The sequence below is a fragment of the Mastomys coucha genome, unplaced genomic scaffold (genome assembly GCF_008632895.1).
Source record: "Mastomys coucha isolate ucsf_1 unplaced genomic scaffold, UCSF_Mcou_1 pScaffold21, whole genome shotgun sequence".
NCBI lineage: Eukaryota > Metazoa > Chordata > Mammalia > Rodentia > Muridae > Mastomys > Mastomys coucha.
The window spans coordinates 87,470,847-87,482,993 of NW_022196904.1; the positions used below are offsets into that span (position 1 = coordinate 87,470,847).

At 41.5% G+C, this 12,147-nt stretch overlaps 1 long non-coding RNA gene across 2 annotated transcripts in view; it reads left to right on the forward strand.

Annotated features, from left to right (window-relative positions):
- Positions 1-12,147, forward strand: part of LOC116102611 — a 27,004-nt gene continuing 14,857 nt past the window's right edge. For both annotated transcript variants that reach the window (XR_004123240.1, XR_004123239.1), the window contains exons 1-2: positions 1-414; positions 11,669-11,782. This is a non-coding gene — a long non-coding RNA (uncharacterized LOC116102611). The remainder of the gene's footprint in view (positions 415-11,668; positions 11,783-12,147) is intronic.

The following is a 12,147-nucleotide window of genomic DNA, read 5'->3' on the forward strand; positions in this document are numbered from 1 at the left end:
GTTCCTTTAGGCTTCTACATTACCCTCCTCTCTCCAGCTTCGCGCGCCTAGCCTCCGGCCTTCCCCAGCCAATCAGCTGCTCGTTCAGCTCTACGTGTGGCGTCACACGTAGCGGTCAAGATGGCGTCGGTAATTGGAGCTGAGCTTCGACCTTTTTACTCTAGCGAGGTTAGGGATGAGAAGAACACAGCTTGGTCTCAGATGCACGGCTGAGGATTAAGATCAGGTTGCTTAGACGCTTGGGAGTAGTCATCAGCGTCTTCCAGCCACCCAAACGACAACTCAAGAGAGGTTATCCACTACGGAGAGAGAGAAGACCTCACAGTAGCCCGTACACCCTTCTCGGAGTTGCAAGTCGAGGAAAGGAATCCGAGCGGTCTCGGCTTGGGGTTACGCCATGTACAAGTAGGAAAGGTAGTAATAACTCTTGCAATATCTGTCAAAGGGATTTACTTGAGGCACTACGACATGGTAGGTTCACCCTGCCTTTGTTATTAATTTAACCACACAATGTTGTGGAGGTCTTGTGCCCTTATTTTACAGATCAATAGGGACCCAATATGTTGTTTCTCTGATCTGGGAAGTCAAAGTTAATTTCTAGTATTGTAATTCCCTTCAAATTTTGTTGTGTCCTCCCTCTAAATAAAGAACTCTGGTAGCATCGGATACAATAAAAGTGCAAATCTAAGGGAATTGTCATTATGCACCCTGCTGTTAGCAAATTCCCCGTGAAAACTAGGGTAACCACTGGAAGGACATCTAGCTCAATGGTAGATTGCTTGTAAAGTATGCGAAAGACCTGGAGCCCTGAATTTGATTCCTAGCACTAAGGGGTGTGGGATAGACACACGAGAAAAACTACCCTGTGGGAATATTAAGATATACAACGTGAATGAAAGATCTTTTCCTAGTTCATTATGAATTACATTTATAATCCCAGCACTGGGGAAGTAGAAGGAAGAAGATGAGGAATGCAAGGTCAGACTGGACTGCACAAGAGGCCCCGTGACCAAAAAAAAAAAAAGTTTTAAAATAAATTGTGAACCACTGCATAAATGTGAGTCTATTTGTGATCCTGAATGAAGCTGTAGGTTAGTTAGAAATAAAAAGGACCATTTCCTATACATCTCTCCTGGCCTTCCTGTGCACCCTGGAAGGTCAGTTTCTTAAGAATACCTTATAAGGTGGTAAATTAAGTCTTCTCAAGACAGGGATCAAAGGTGTGCACTGCCACCACCTTATGGGTAAACTGAGTCTTAATAGAAGATTTTATAATTTAACAGACATTCATTCTTTGATTTGACTCTTACAGCATCTCCATGAGACAGGTGTAATTCAGCTTCACCACTATGAATGGAAAGGCACAGTTGTTGAAGTGAAATGGTGTACTGAGGGTACACATAGTAGAACCCTGTCTCGGAAGAGAGCTAGAGAAATGGCTCAGTGCTTAAGAGCACTGGCCTCTCTTGCAGAAAAGCTGGGTTCTATCCCAGTACCCACATGGTGGCTCTCAACCATATATTCAGTTACAGGAGTACCTTAGGCCTGGACACATGTAGTACACAGACATACACACAGGCAAAATACCCAGACACTGAAAATAAATCTTTTAAAGAAGACAACAAAAACTTGACTTTTACAGTAAGTCAAAAATAAGTGACAAGTTATTGTAGTTGATCCTCCATCTCTTACATAATAAGTCCTTACAATTGTCAAAAAATAAGTCCCTGATATAGGTTAAAAAGCATCCCTAAGGTCCCATATAAGTAGATTGATAAAATAAGGCTATAAGTTTTAGCAGCCTGGGGTTGGCGAGAAGGTTCAACAAGTAAAAGACACGTGTCTTGCAAGCCTGGTGACCTGAATCCAATACTTGAGTGATAGTGGGAGAACTGGCTTCACAAAATTTCCCTCTGACCTCCAGCGTGTATACATACACAATGAGGAAATCCTTTACTTATTATATATAGGCAGATTGGTCCTAGAGTCTGTACCTTCAGCCAATAGTACCTCTCAAGCTTTAATGTTAGGAACACATGAAGGTAGGTTCTGGTAAAATGCAAATTTTGGGTTTTGTAGTTTGAGGATAGGGTCAGATCCTATTTCTAAGGAGTTCCTGAGTCTCAATGTTGCTGGCACTACATACCACTTTACACCTTCCCCTTTCTCCTAGCCATTTTCATTAGTTGGTTTTTGTTTGTTGTTGTTGTTTGGAGTCAAGGTCTTACCATATATCCTAGGCTAGCCTCAAATTTGAGATCCTCCTGAGGATTACAGGTATGACCCAAAGTCCCTCATGTCCTCTTTCTTAAGGATCAGACTCAAACTACAGCTCTCTCTCACATCGCATGAAATTTATCCTAGCCTTACCAATCCCATGTCTATTCCCACACATTTTTTTTTACAAGTGATTTGTACATTTTTTCCCCTTATCCCCCTTCCCTTCTCACTCTTGCTCCAGCCTCACTTGCTCAGGCCCATAGGTTTTTTTTTTGTTTGTTTGTTTTTGTTTTTTTTTGTTTTGTTTCTCATTACAGATAGTTGTGAGCCAACATGTTGTTGCTGGGATTTGAACTCAATACCTCCAGAAGAGCAGTCAGTGCTCTTAACGGCTGAGCTATCTCACCAGCCCCTATTCCCACACTTACCGTGTTACACAGAAAAAAAAAAAAAAAGAATTATGGTCATTTGAAAATTCCCTGGCTAGAAAAGAAGCTCTCTATAGAGAGGGACCAACCAGATATATTCATTTATTGTGTATGTTTGATGCACAAAATAATAGCTATATTAAAAATAGCTAAAACATACTCACAGCTTTTTCTATTCTAGTTGCTTTTCCATGTATTAACTTCCTTAATCCATATAATAACCTGATAGTAACTGTATTACTCATGGTTCTTTAGAGGAACAGAACTGATTGAATAAATAAATAAATAAATAAATAATAGATGTATGCATTTATATAGGTGAAATTCATTAGAATGGCTTACAGGTTGTAGTCCAACTACTCCAACAATGGCTATCTTCCAATAGAAGGTCCAGGAATCCAGTCATTGTTCAGTGTGGATGTCCCAGTTGGCCTTCAGTATATACTCTAAAATCCCAAGGAAGAAGGCCGTAATACCAGTGAAGGAATAGACTGGCTAGAGGAGCAAGCTTTCTTCTCTCTGTCCTTTATATAAGCTGCTAGCAGAAGGTGTACCTGGGTAGCTCTTCCTGGTAGGTCTTCCCACCTCAAATGATCCAGACTAAAAGTGGGTCTTCCCACTTCCGATGATTTGGTTTAAAAAAAAAAATCTTTCCCAGGTGTACCAAGCCACTTGGGTTTTAGTTAATTCCAGATGCAGTGAAGTTGACAACCAAGAGTAGCCATCAAGCTGGGCAGTGATGGCGCCTTCTGAGTTTGAGGCCAGCCTGGTCTACAGATTGAGTTCCAGGACAGCCAGGACTACACAGAGAAACCCTGTCTCGAAAAACAAAACAAAACAAAGAATAGCCATCAAGTAGCCCTTATGTGGATGAAAAAAAAACAAGGTACAAGTTAAATACCATGCATAAAATAACAGATTAGTAAAGGAGCAAAGCTAGACCTTAATGATCACAGTTGCCTAGTATGAGAGAATGCTTAGGAGTAGATAGAATACCTGCCTTAACTATCCCTTGCTTAACTAAGCAGCTAAGTATTAAAACTTACTTCATCAAGATAAGACGCCTGCCATGGGGCTAGTAGATGTAGCTAAGCAGTTTAGAGCACTTGCTATTCTTGTAGAGGACCACAGTTTGATTCCCAACACCCATGTGGTAGCTCACAGCTATCTATAACCCCAGATCTGGGGAATCTGATACCCTTTTGTGACCTTAGGCACCAGACACACATGTGATTCACATACATGCATACATACAGGCAAAACACATAAACACAAGATAAATGAATCTAAAATGAGGAGAGATTTTCTTTTTAATTATGTGTATGTGACTCATGTATGTTTACATGAGTGCAGTGCCAGTGGAGGCAAGCAGAGGGCGTTTAGCCTGTTGGAGCTGGAGTTACAGGTCTAAACTACCAGATATGAAACATGGGAACTGAATTCAGGTCCTCTGCAAGAGCAAACACTTAAATGTTGAGCCAGCTCTCCAGCTGCAACATGGCTCACTTCTACATTTAAGGAGAAAAGAGTCCAAAGAAGTAACAACAGGACTGGCCTTCTGGTTACTGTACTTTCCACTGTGCCACACTGCCCTTAGATTCTTACCTTGAAGTTTGCAGCCAAGGGATATACTGAAAACTCAACTATTGAAACCAAAATGAGTAAGTAAAACTATGGAATAATTGGAATAATAGATCAAGGTAAATGGCTTTAGGGACTGAAAAGAAAGGAAACAAGGTAATTGATAATTACAATTAACGTTCCTGTAATCAAATAGTATCTAACAGCTCCAAACAATCTAGAATGGCCTCAGAAAGGACAGTGAGACATCTGGCCACTGCTTCATTCACTACATCCATTCACCCTCAGTATCTTCTGCTTCCTAAATAGCTGGCTTCCTGGTCTTGACAGACAGGGTCTTAGCACTCTGTGAACTAGGCCATTTTGCAAATCCTCCTCTTCCTGAGATGAGCCAGAACACTTTGCCCAGTATCCCACTGCCCTGCCTGGACTGTCAAAATAAGCCCTTGGAAGCTGCTTTCCTAGTTACCAACAAAATAAAGCTCCGGTTGTTTGTAAGCAGACCACATAGTTACAATTCTAACCTCTGTAGACCACTGCCACCTCTTGGCCCTGCCTTAATGTCTGTCTAGCACTTAGCTCAAGTGTACTGCCTCCCCTGGAGTCCCTTCTTCCTTCTCTGGAACTAAAAGTGAAAGCCCATGTTCATCCACACATCCAGAAAGCCCGCTCCATGTCGTAGCTTTCACCGTCAAGCAAAGCTGCCCTGTCTAGTCTGTCACTCTGAGATGGTCAGTCTACTGTCACCAGCTTCATCCGCCCCATTGTCCCCTCTTCTCTTGCACTATTATAAAAGCCTTTCATCATCATTGCTGCTGGCCAACTCTCTTCTGTGATCATATCTTCCACTTCATTCTACCAAGCTGTGCCATTGAAATCAGAGACCAGGCTGTTCCACATTCTAAGCAAAATGTTTTAATGAGGGTTCCTTATTCCTTCACCCAAACCCGTTCAACTTCAGCGACATTTGCAGGCTCCCAGTTCAGTTCTGCTTCCTTTTCTTGTTCTGACTCTCTACCCTGAACCCCACATCATTTATTTCAAACTCAGTCTTCTCACCAGTTTCCATTTGTCTCTGTCCTGTCCACCTAAGACATTCTTCAGCCTTTCGTAATTTTCACCAGTTTATTAGCCACTAGTGCTTAATGAATTTTCGTGAACTTAAGTGTCTTGAAACAAATACTTTGTTTTAATTCAGTTTTTAACTTCTGAAAAAGTCACAAGTTACTTAGCTGGGTGATTTTGGATGGAAGGGGAAGGCAAGGTTGAGAAAGGGTCTCATACTTCAGGCTTGCCTAGAACCCACTACATAGCCAGGCTGGCCTAAATCTCTTGGCAGTCTTCCTACCTCAGCCTCAAGTGGTCCGATTACAGGAATAATACTGGCACCTGGGTGATCACTTTGGCTATATTTGAAAATACCAACTTCCATGGTCTTAACTATTTACATCCTGGTTACTAGGCAAAGCAACTTGCATCCCTTCCCTCCCACATGCCCTCACTCCTTCACTCAAAATTTCCAGTCTCTCTTCATTATATAAACAGGTTTGTATATCTGGCTTCTTTTCTTTTTCTTTCTTTTCAATTAAATAAGTAAATGAATCTCATGTATGTGTGTGTGTTTGCTTGTGTGTGCACATATGAACACCATATTCACACACATGTCCTGGCATGCTACACGTGGAGATATGCAGGTCAGAGGGCAACTTCTGGGAGTAACCTCTGCACCCTGAGTTCTGGGGTCAAACAAAAGTCCTCAGCCATACTTAGAACATGTTTTTACACTCAGCCATCTTGCCAGCCCAACCTTACTCTTGAGGACCACGTTTTTGTCATCCTAATCTGATCTAGCTAAATTCCCTCAGGTACATTTATTCTCAGGGTAGCAAACTGTTCTCCCTGTGTGTCTAATGGTCAATGACAGAAACAGGCATAGAATGGCAGCCACAAACTTCCCTTCTAAACAGGGAAAAAAACGAAGAGCCAGGACCAGTGGCACAAACCATACTGCAACCTGAGGAAAACCAAAATTAGAATTGTCATGCACCAGCTCTCAAATTATTTTCTCTGACTGAGGCTCAGGTTTTTGTTTTTTTTGTTTTTTTTTGTTTTTTTTTTTTTTTTTTTTTTTTTTTTAATCTCGGCTTGGGTCTCCACAGCTCCTGACCCTGCCCTCAGGACTTTCTGAATTCTGCCCATCTTTTCCAGTTTAAAAAAACAAAACTGTTTTGAGGCCAAGTAGTTTTTCACTTGCTTCCTGCTCATCAAAGCTCAGGAGTCCAAAGGCCTACTTTCATTTTAACCATTCTCTGTTTCTTTTCCTAATATTTGTAATATATGATTCTTTATTTCTATTTTAGATGCGTTGGTACTTTGCCTGCATGTATATCTGTATGAGGATGTTAGATCCCCTGGGACAGGTGTTTCAGACAGTTGTGAGCTGCCATGTGGGAATTGAACCTGGGTTAAGAGCCATCTCTCTAGTTCCATGATTTTTTTAAAATATTGTATCTTCCCTTAATTGATTTTGATTTGGTTAATTAAAAGCCACACCAACAAGTTTTAGCCAAAGAAACCCTTCCCTGTTATAGTATTCCTGTAAACTTGCTGTGGGATAATTAATAATCCCAGATTTTATGTTTGTTTGTTTGTTTGTTTACTTATTTATTTGAGAACAAGAGTCCCATCTAATTCAGGCTAGCCTTCAGATGGCTGATATGGCCAAGTGTGACCTTGAACTCCTGATTGTCCTGCCTCTGCCTCCCTATTCCTGGGATTACAGGTATGCTCCACCACCCTGAGCTTCTATTATTTTTAAAGATGGTGACGTATACTGTTAAGATGTTTAAAGGCACTGTTGTCTGTTGAAGCACCATGGTGAATCTGAGCTCTTTATAGAGGGTTTTATAGTTATACCCTTAACTTTGTCTTTAGACTTTGTTACTCAATTGGGCCCGAGTTTTGTCTCTACCTGCAAGCTGTTTAATTTTAATAGCATTTGGCATCTGGAAAAACTAGGAATGGAAAACAAAACCTTTATTTCAAAAATTATCCAGTCCAAGCCTCTTGGTCGTGATGGGTTGTTCTTTACTTTCTCAAGAAGCCAGGTAGTGCTTGTAACACTGCTTGGACATCAATTAGATTATCCAGCATATTAGGTACCCTTTCAGTTTCCCTGCCATCCCTGGTAACCACTAAAACTTATTCTACTATGTATTTAAGATTCACATTCATCCCACTTCCAGTAAGATTTTCCTTGTTTCCTTTATGCTCCCCCAGATGCCTTGTGTAGAAACCTTACGCTTCTGCTGACAGCCTTTTTGAAGCCTGTTAGGTCAGCACTAACACCAGTCCCAAAACCATACTTAAAGTTCTGGTCTAATATCCTACTCTGAGTCCCAAATTTTGACCTGCTGATCAACTGCTACATAACATCACCACAAAAATTTCTGGCAAAAACAGTAAGTTTTATTTTCACTCATGAATCTGCAATGTGAGTAGGACTTGGCAGGAGTATCAGCCATAGTTGGAAAGTACAAATTGTTAACAATCACACCCAAATTTAAACTCCATTCCAACTCTTTTTTTTAAAGATTTATTTATTTATTTATTTTATGTATATGAGTACACACTATAGCTGTACAGATAGTTGTGAGCCTTCATCTGGTTGTTGGGAATTGACTTTTAGGACCTCTGCTCGCTCTGCTCAACCCCAATCGCTCTGGTCAGCCCCACTTGCTCTGGTACCCCAAAAACTTATTTATTATTATAAATAAGTACACTGTAGCTGTCTTCAGACTCACCAGAAGAGGGCATCAGATCTCATTTTGGGTGGTTGTGAGCCACCATGTGGTTGCTGGGATTTGAACTCAGGACCTTTGGAAGAGCAGTTTGTGCTCTTACCCGCTGAGCCATCTCACCAGCCCCCATTCCAACTCTTAAATGTTCTTACTGTATCTGTATGATACTATTGTCCTAGATGGATGAATATTAAATTAAAACCCACAATGATTTGTGTGCAGAAGAAGAGTTAGAAGAGAAGGGGCTAATATGAAAGCAAGCCACAAAACGGAGCACCCACAGGCTCCATTAAAAAAAAAATGTACTGAGGCCATGCATAGCAGTTTACACCTTGTACTTGAGAGGCTGAGGCATGTGTATATCTGAGTTCCAGGACAGTCTGGTCTACGTAGTTCCAATTCAACAAGGCTAGCCTCAAACTAAATATGTAGCTGAGAATAATGGTGAACTCCTGATCCCCCCTGCCTCAGCCTTTTGAGTACTGAGACTGCAGGCTGAGCCATCATCCCTGGCTTGCAGTCATATGGTTTCATTTTGGTTTGGTTTTAAGATAGGGTCTCATTTAGCCCATCTGGCTTTGATCTTGCTACAAAGGTGAGAATGACCTTGAACCACTGGTCTTCCTGTCTCTACTTCCTTAGTGATGATATTACATTTGTGGCACTGTGCCCAGCTTTATGTGATGCTGGAGATCCAACTCAGAACTTCATGCATACCAGGCAAGCATTCTACTAACTAAGCTACACACCAGCCCCCAAATATCCAAGATCTTGAAGCAAAGGATATAAATATTAGCAACCTCAAAAAGTAAAATGGGGACCGTTAAGTCTTAGTAGTCCTCAGCTGGGAGTGCTGGTCAGAATAATGTGAGGAGCACTCTGGAATGTCAAAAGACTGATGGACAACCATGGAAGGAAGCCTTAGCTGGTCACTGAGGTGCTTTCTCTGCCCTAAGAGTTTCTAGGTTTGTGACTTCCACTATGCCTCATGACTGAATACTGGACTTATAACACATGTCATTGCCATTGAAGCCACAGTGGAGTCCCAGATGGCAAAGCACTGTCTGTGCTCTGGACCATGACTTGATACTGATTAATGGCTCGATTATCCCACAACCAAGGAGGATTGCAAATGAAAATACAAACAAAGACATAGTCTCACACTTTGAGTTTTTCACCCTACTTCATTTTAGAAAGAAAAGGGGAAATTTTTTGAGATTCTCACAAGTGCTAAAATGCCTCAGGTGAGGGACTGATGATAGTCTGCAATTATCCAAGGCGAAGTCCAAGGTGGTTCCTAGAGATGGAAATAATAACCCTGTCAGATGTGGAAATCAGCTACCATGGGGGAGGGGATGATAAATCCAAACATAATATCCAGCTTGTCTTCACCTCAGAGAGTTTCCAGCTGCTTGTGGCGTTCTGCTGTGACTTGCCAGAGATGAAATGAAAAAAAAAAAAAGACTCCGCTCAAGCCAGCTGGAGGAAAAGTTTGGAGGCATATTCTCTTTCAAGAAGTGCTGAGAACTCGTGAAGTCTGCAGAGAAATGGTAGAAGGTGTCCTTTCTCTTGTCAGTTCCAATTAAGGTCTTCTCCTGGCAAACTCCAGAATACACTGTTGTTTCCTGAGTGCACTAGTGAAGATCATCAGGTCAGGCTCCTCTTGGGCTGAAAGGCCTTTGTTGTGATGCTGTGGGCTTAAACTTGTCACTTTAAGGTCAGTGGTTCAAATCCATGCCTCACTGGAGGATACAGTAATAAAGGAACACAGGCTTACAGTGAGCCCAGGGAGTGTGTATTGAGACTTGGTTGTGGGAAGGAAGTAAACCAAATAATATTCAGTTGAGTATGTGCAAACATGCACACATATGTGTGTGCATGCATGGCCTGCCCTAACACATCACGAGGCAATCAGTGGTAATAGCAGTTATTCCAGCAGATCACAATGAGATTGACAGTGGAGCCTATGACCTTGGGAGCTTGGAATCTGTCCAGAACAATGAATCGTGGCATTAATGAACAGATGGCAAGTTGAATCTGAGAAAGCAGTACATGGGCATATCATCACAGCACCTTGCCTAAGCTATCTATAGCAGGCCTTGTACCTTCCCCTCTCCTGAGACTGCACCCCTCCATTCTTACTCCACCAACAATGCCTTTGTCCTTTCCCTCCTTCCAAGTCCTTATCTTTTTAAGTGTAAGAAACATTACATATTAGTCTTTTCTGTCATACAGAGTAAAACTTATTGACAAAGTATTTAAATCATTTTATCTCTTACACCTTGCAAGACTTTCATGGAAATGTTTCCGCCATACACAAAATAAAACTTTTGTTTATATGAAATAAGTAAGTGATCTACCCACTTTCCCTCATTTTCTTTGCACTGGTTCTTTTAAAATGAACCAGTAGAAAAAGACCAATAGAGAAAGACTTAAGGTCAGATCCCAGCAAGTCAGGGAAAAGACAGTCACCACCAGCATCAGACTAAAAGCCAAGTGGCCTTCCTGTCCAGTCGTGCTTGCTAGCCTGGATATACTCTGGTCTACTCATTTTACAATTCTTTTTGTACTATGAACATGCGGTACCAACAGTTCAAAAGAAGACATCAGATCTCCCTGAAACTGGAGTTCTGGAGAGTTGTAAGCGACCCAGTGTGGGTGCTAAGAACCAAACTGGGGGTCCTCTGTAAGAATACCAAGTGCTCTTAACCACCGAGTCATCTCTCCAGCCACTGATCACAAATGGGGAGTAGGAAATGTTTGTGGAAATCAAAGGAGATCTGAATTTGAATCCATATTCTTCTGTTTTGAAGGCTTTCTTTTTTTAGCATGTTATATAACCTCTCTTTTGCCTTACTTTACTCTGTATGAAATTTTCTGTGCTGGGGATTAAACTTTGGGTCTTATATTCATCAAGGCTAACACTAGACCAATGAATTACAACAGTGCCTGCCCTCCTGATGTGTAAATGTTTCTTCTGAAATTAAAACAGTCTGTCTTAGAGGGCAACTTCTTGACATAGGATGTAAAGGAAAGTAAAATAGGGTATTTTATGACAAGATGTTTACAAGGAGGTAAAACAACTGGATGTTCTAAGGAGAGGTAAAACATTCCATCCTATAAAGAAGGTCATTGAGACAGGAAGTAGCAATTCAAAATAGCTTCAGGAAGTCCCTGAAACTGACCAGATTCATTAGACCCCTCCCTACCTAAGAGTATATAAGTAGTAAAGACTGCTTAAGAGGGACTCTCAGGCCAAGTTCCAAACGGACTCTCAGCCAAGCCCAACTACCTAGAAGAAGCAGAGACCAGAAAAGCACCCTGAAAGAGTAGAGACCAGCAGAATTGACAAAAGAAAATCCAGTCAAGTGGCCTAGAAGAGGCTCACAGTACCTGTAGGTTGTGTAATGCACTCCAGGTCTCCAGCTTTTTAAACTGTCACCCATACTGGGGTGGGCATGGGTGATATAGCTGTCTTGGAGTTACTTCTGTTCCTGTAAGTAACCCCCTTAGCCATCGTCTTGTAAGTAACCAATAACACTCAGTGGTTCATAAAGTTGGACTTTGGTGTCACCCTTACTTTGGTCTGCCATCAGCTCTTTATCTGAGGTAAGTAAACATTTGTTCATGTCTCCTCAGGAATAGTGTCACATAACACCTCTGCACGAGATTAAAAAGGAAAAAAAAGATATCCTGTGATAAACCATGTAAAGTTCCTAGCTTGGTGATTGGTACAGGGCAGACTATTAGTGGGTAAGTGTTGATTTTATTCACTCATCTATGAAATCCAGCTTAATGTTGTGTCAATCCACTACCAGTCATTCTTCATTGTTTCTTTCCTTCATTCCATAACTTTATCTACTTTAATCCCATACTGCCTGTGCCTTTTCCCTAGGTCTGTAGGTGGGTGTGTGCCCTGCAGGTGAAGGCCAGAGTTGATACCACTTGTCTTTCTGTACCACTCCCCATCTTAATTGAAACATGCTCTCTCACTGAGCCTGGAGCCCACCAATTCAGACAGACTGACTGGTCAGCAAGCCCCAAAGATTCCCCTGTCTCTCTCTACCCACTGTCAGGATTACACACATGTGCCACCATGACTCACTTTTCTTTTTTTT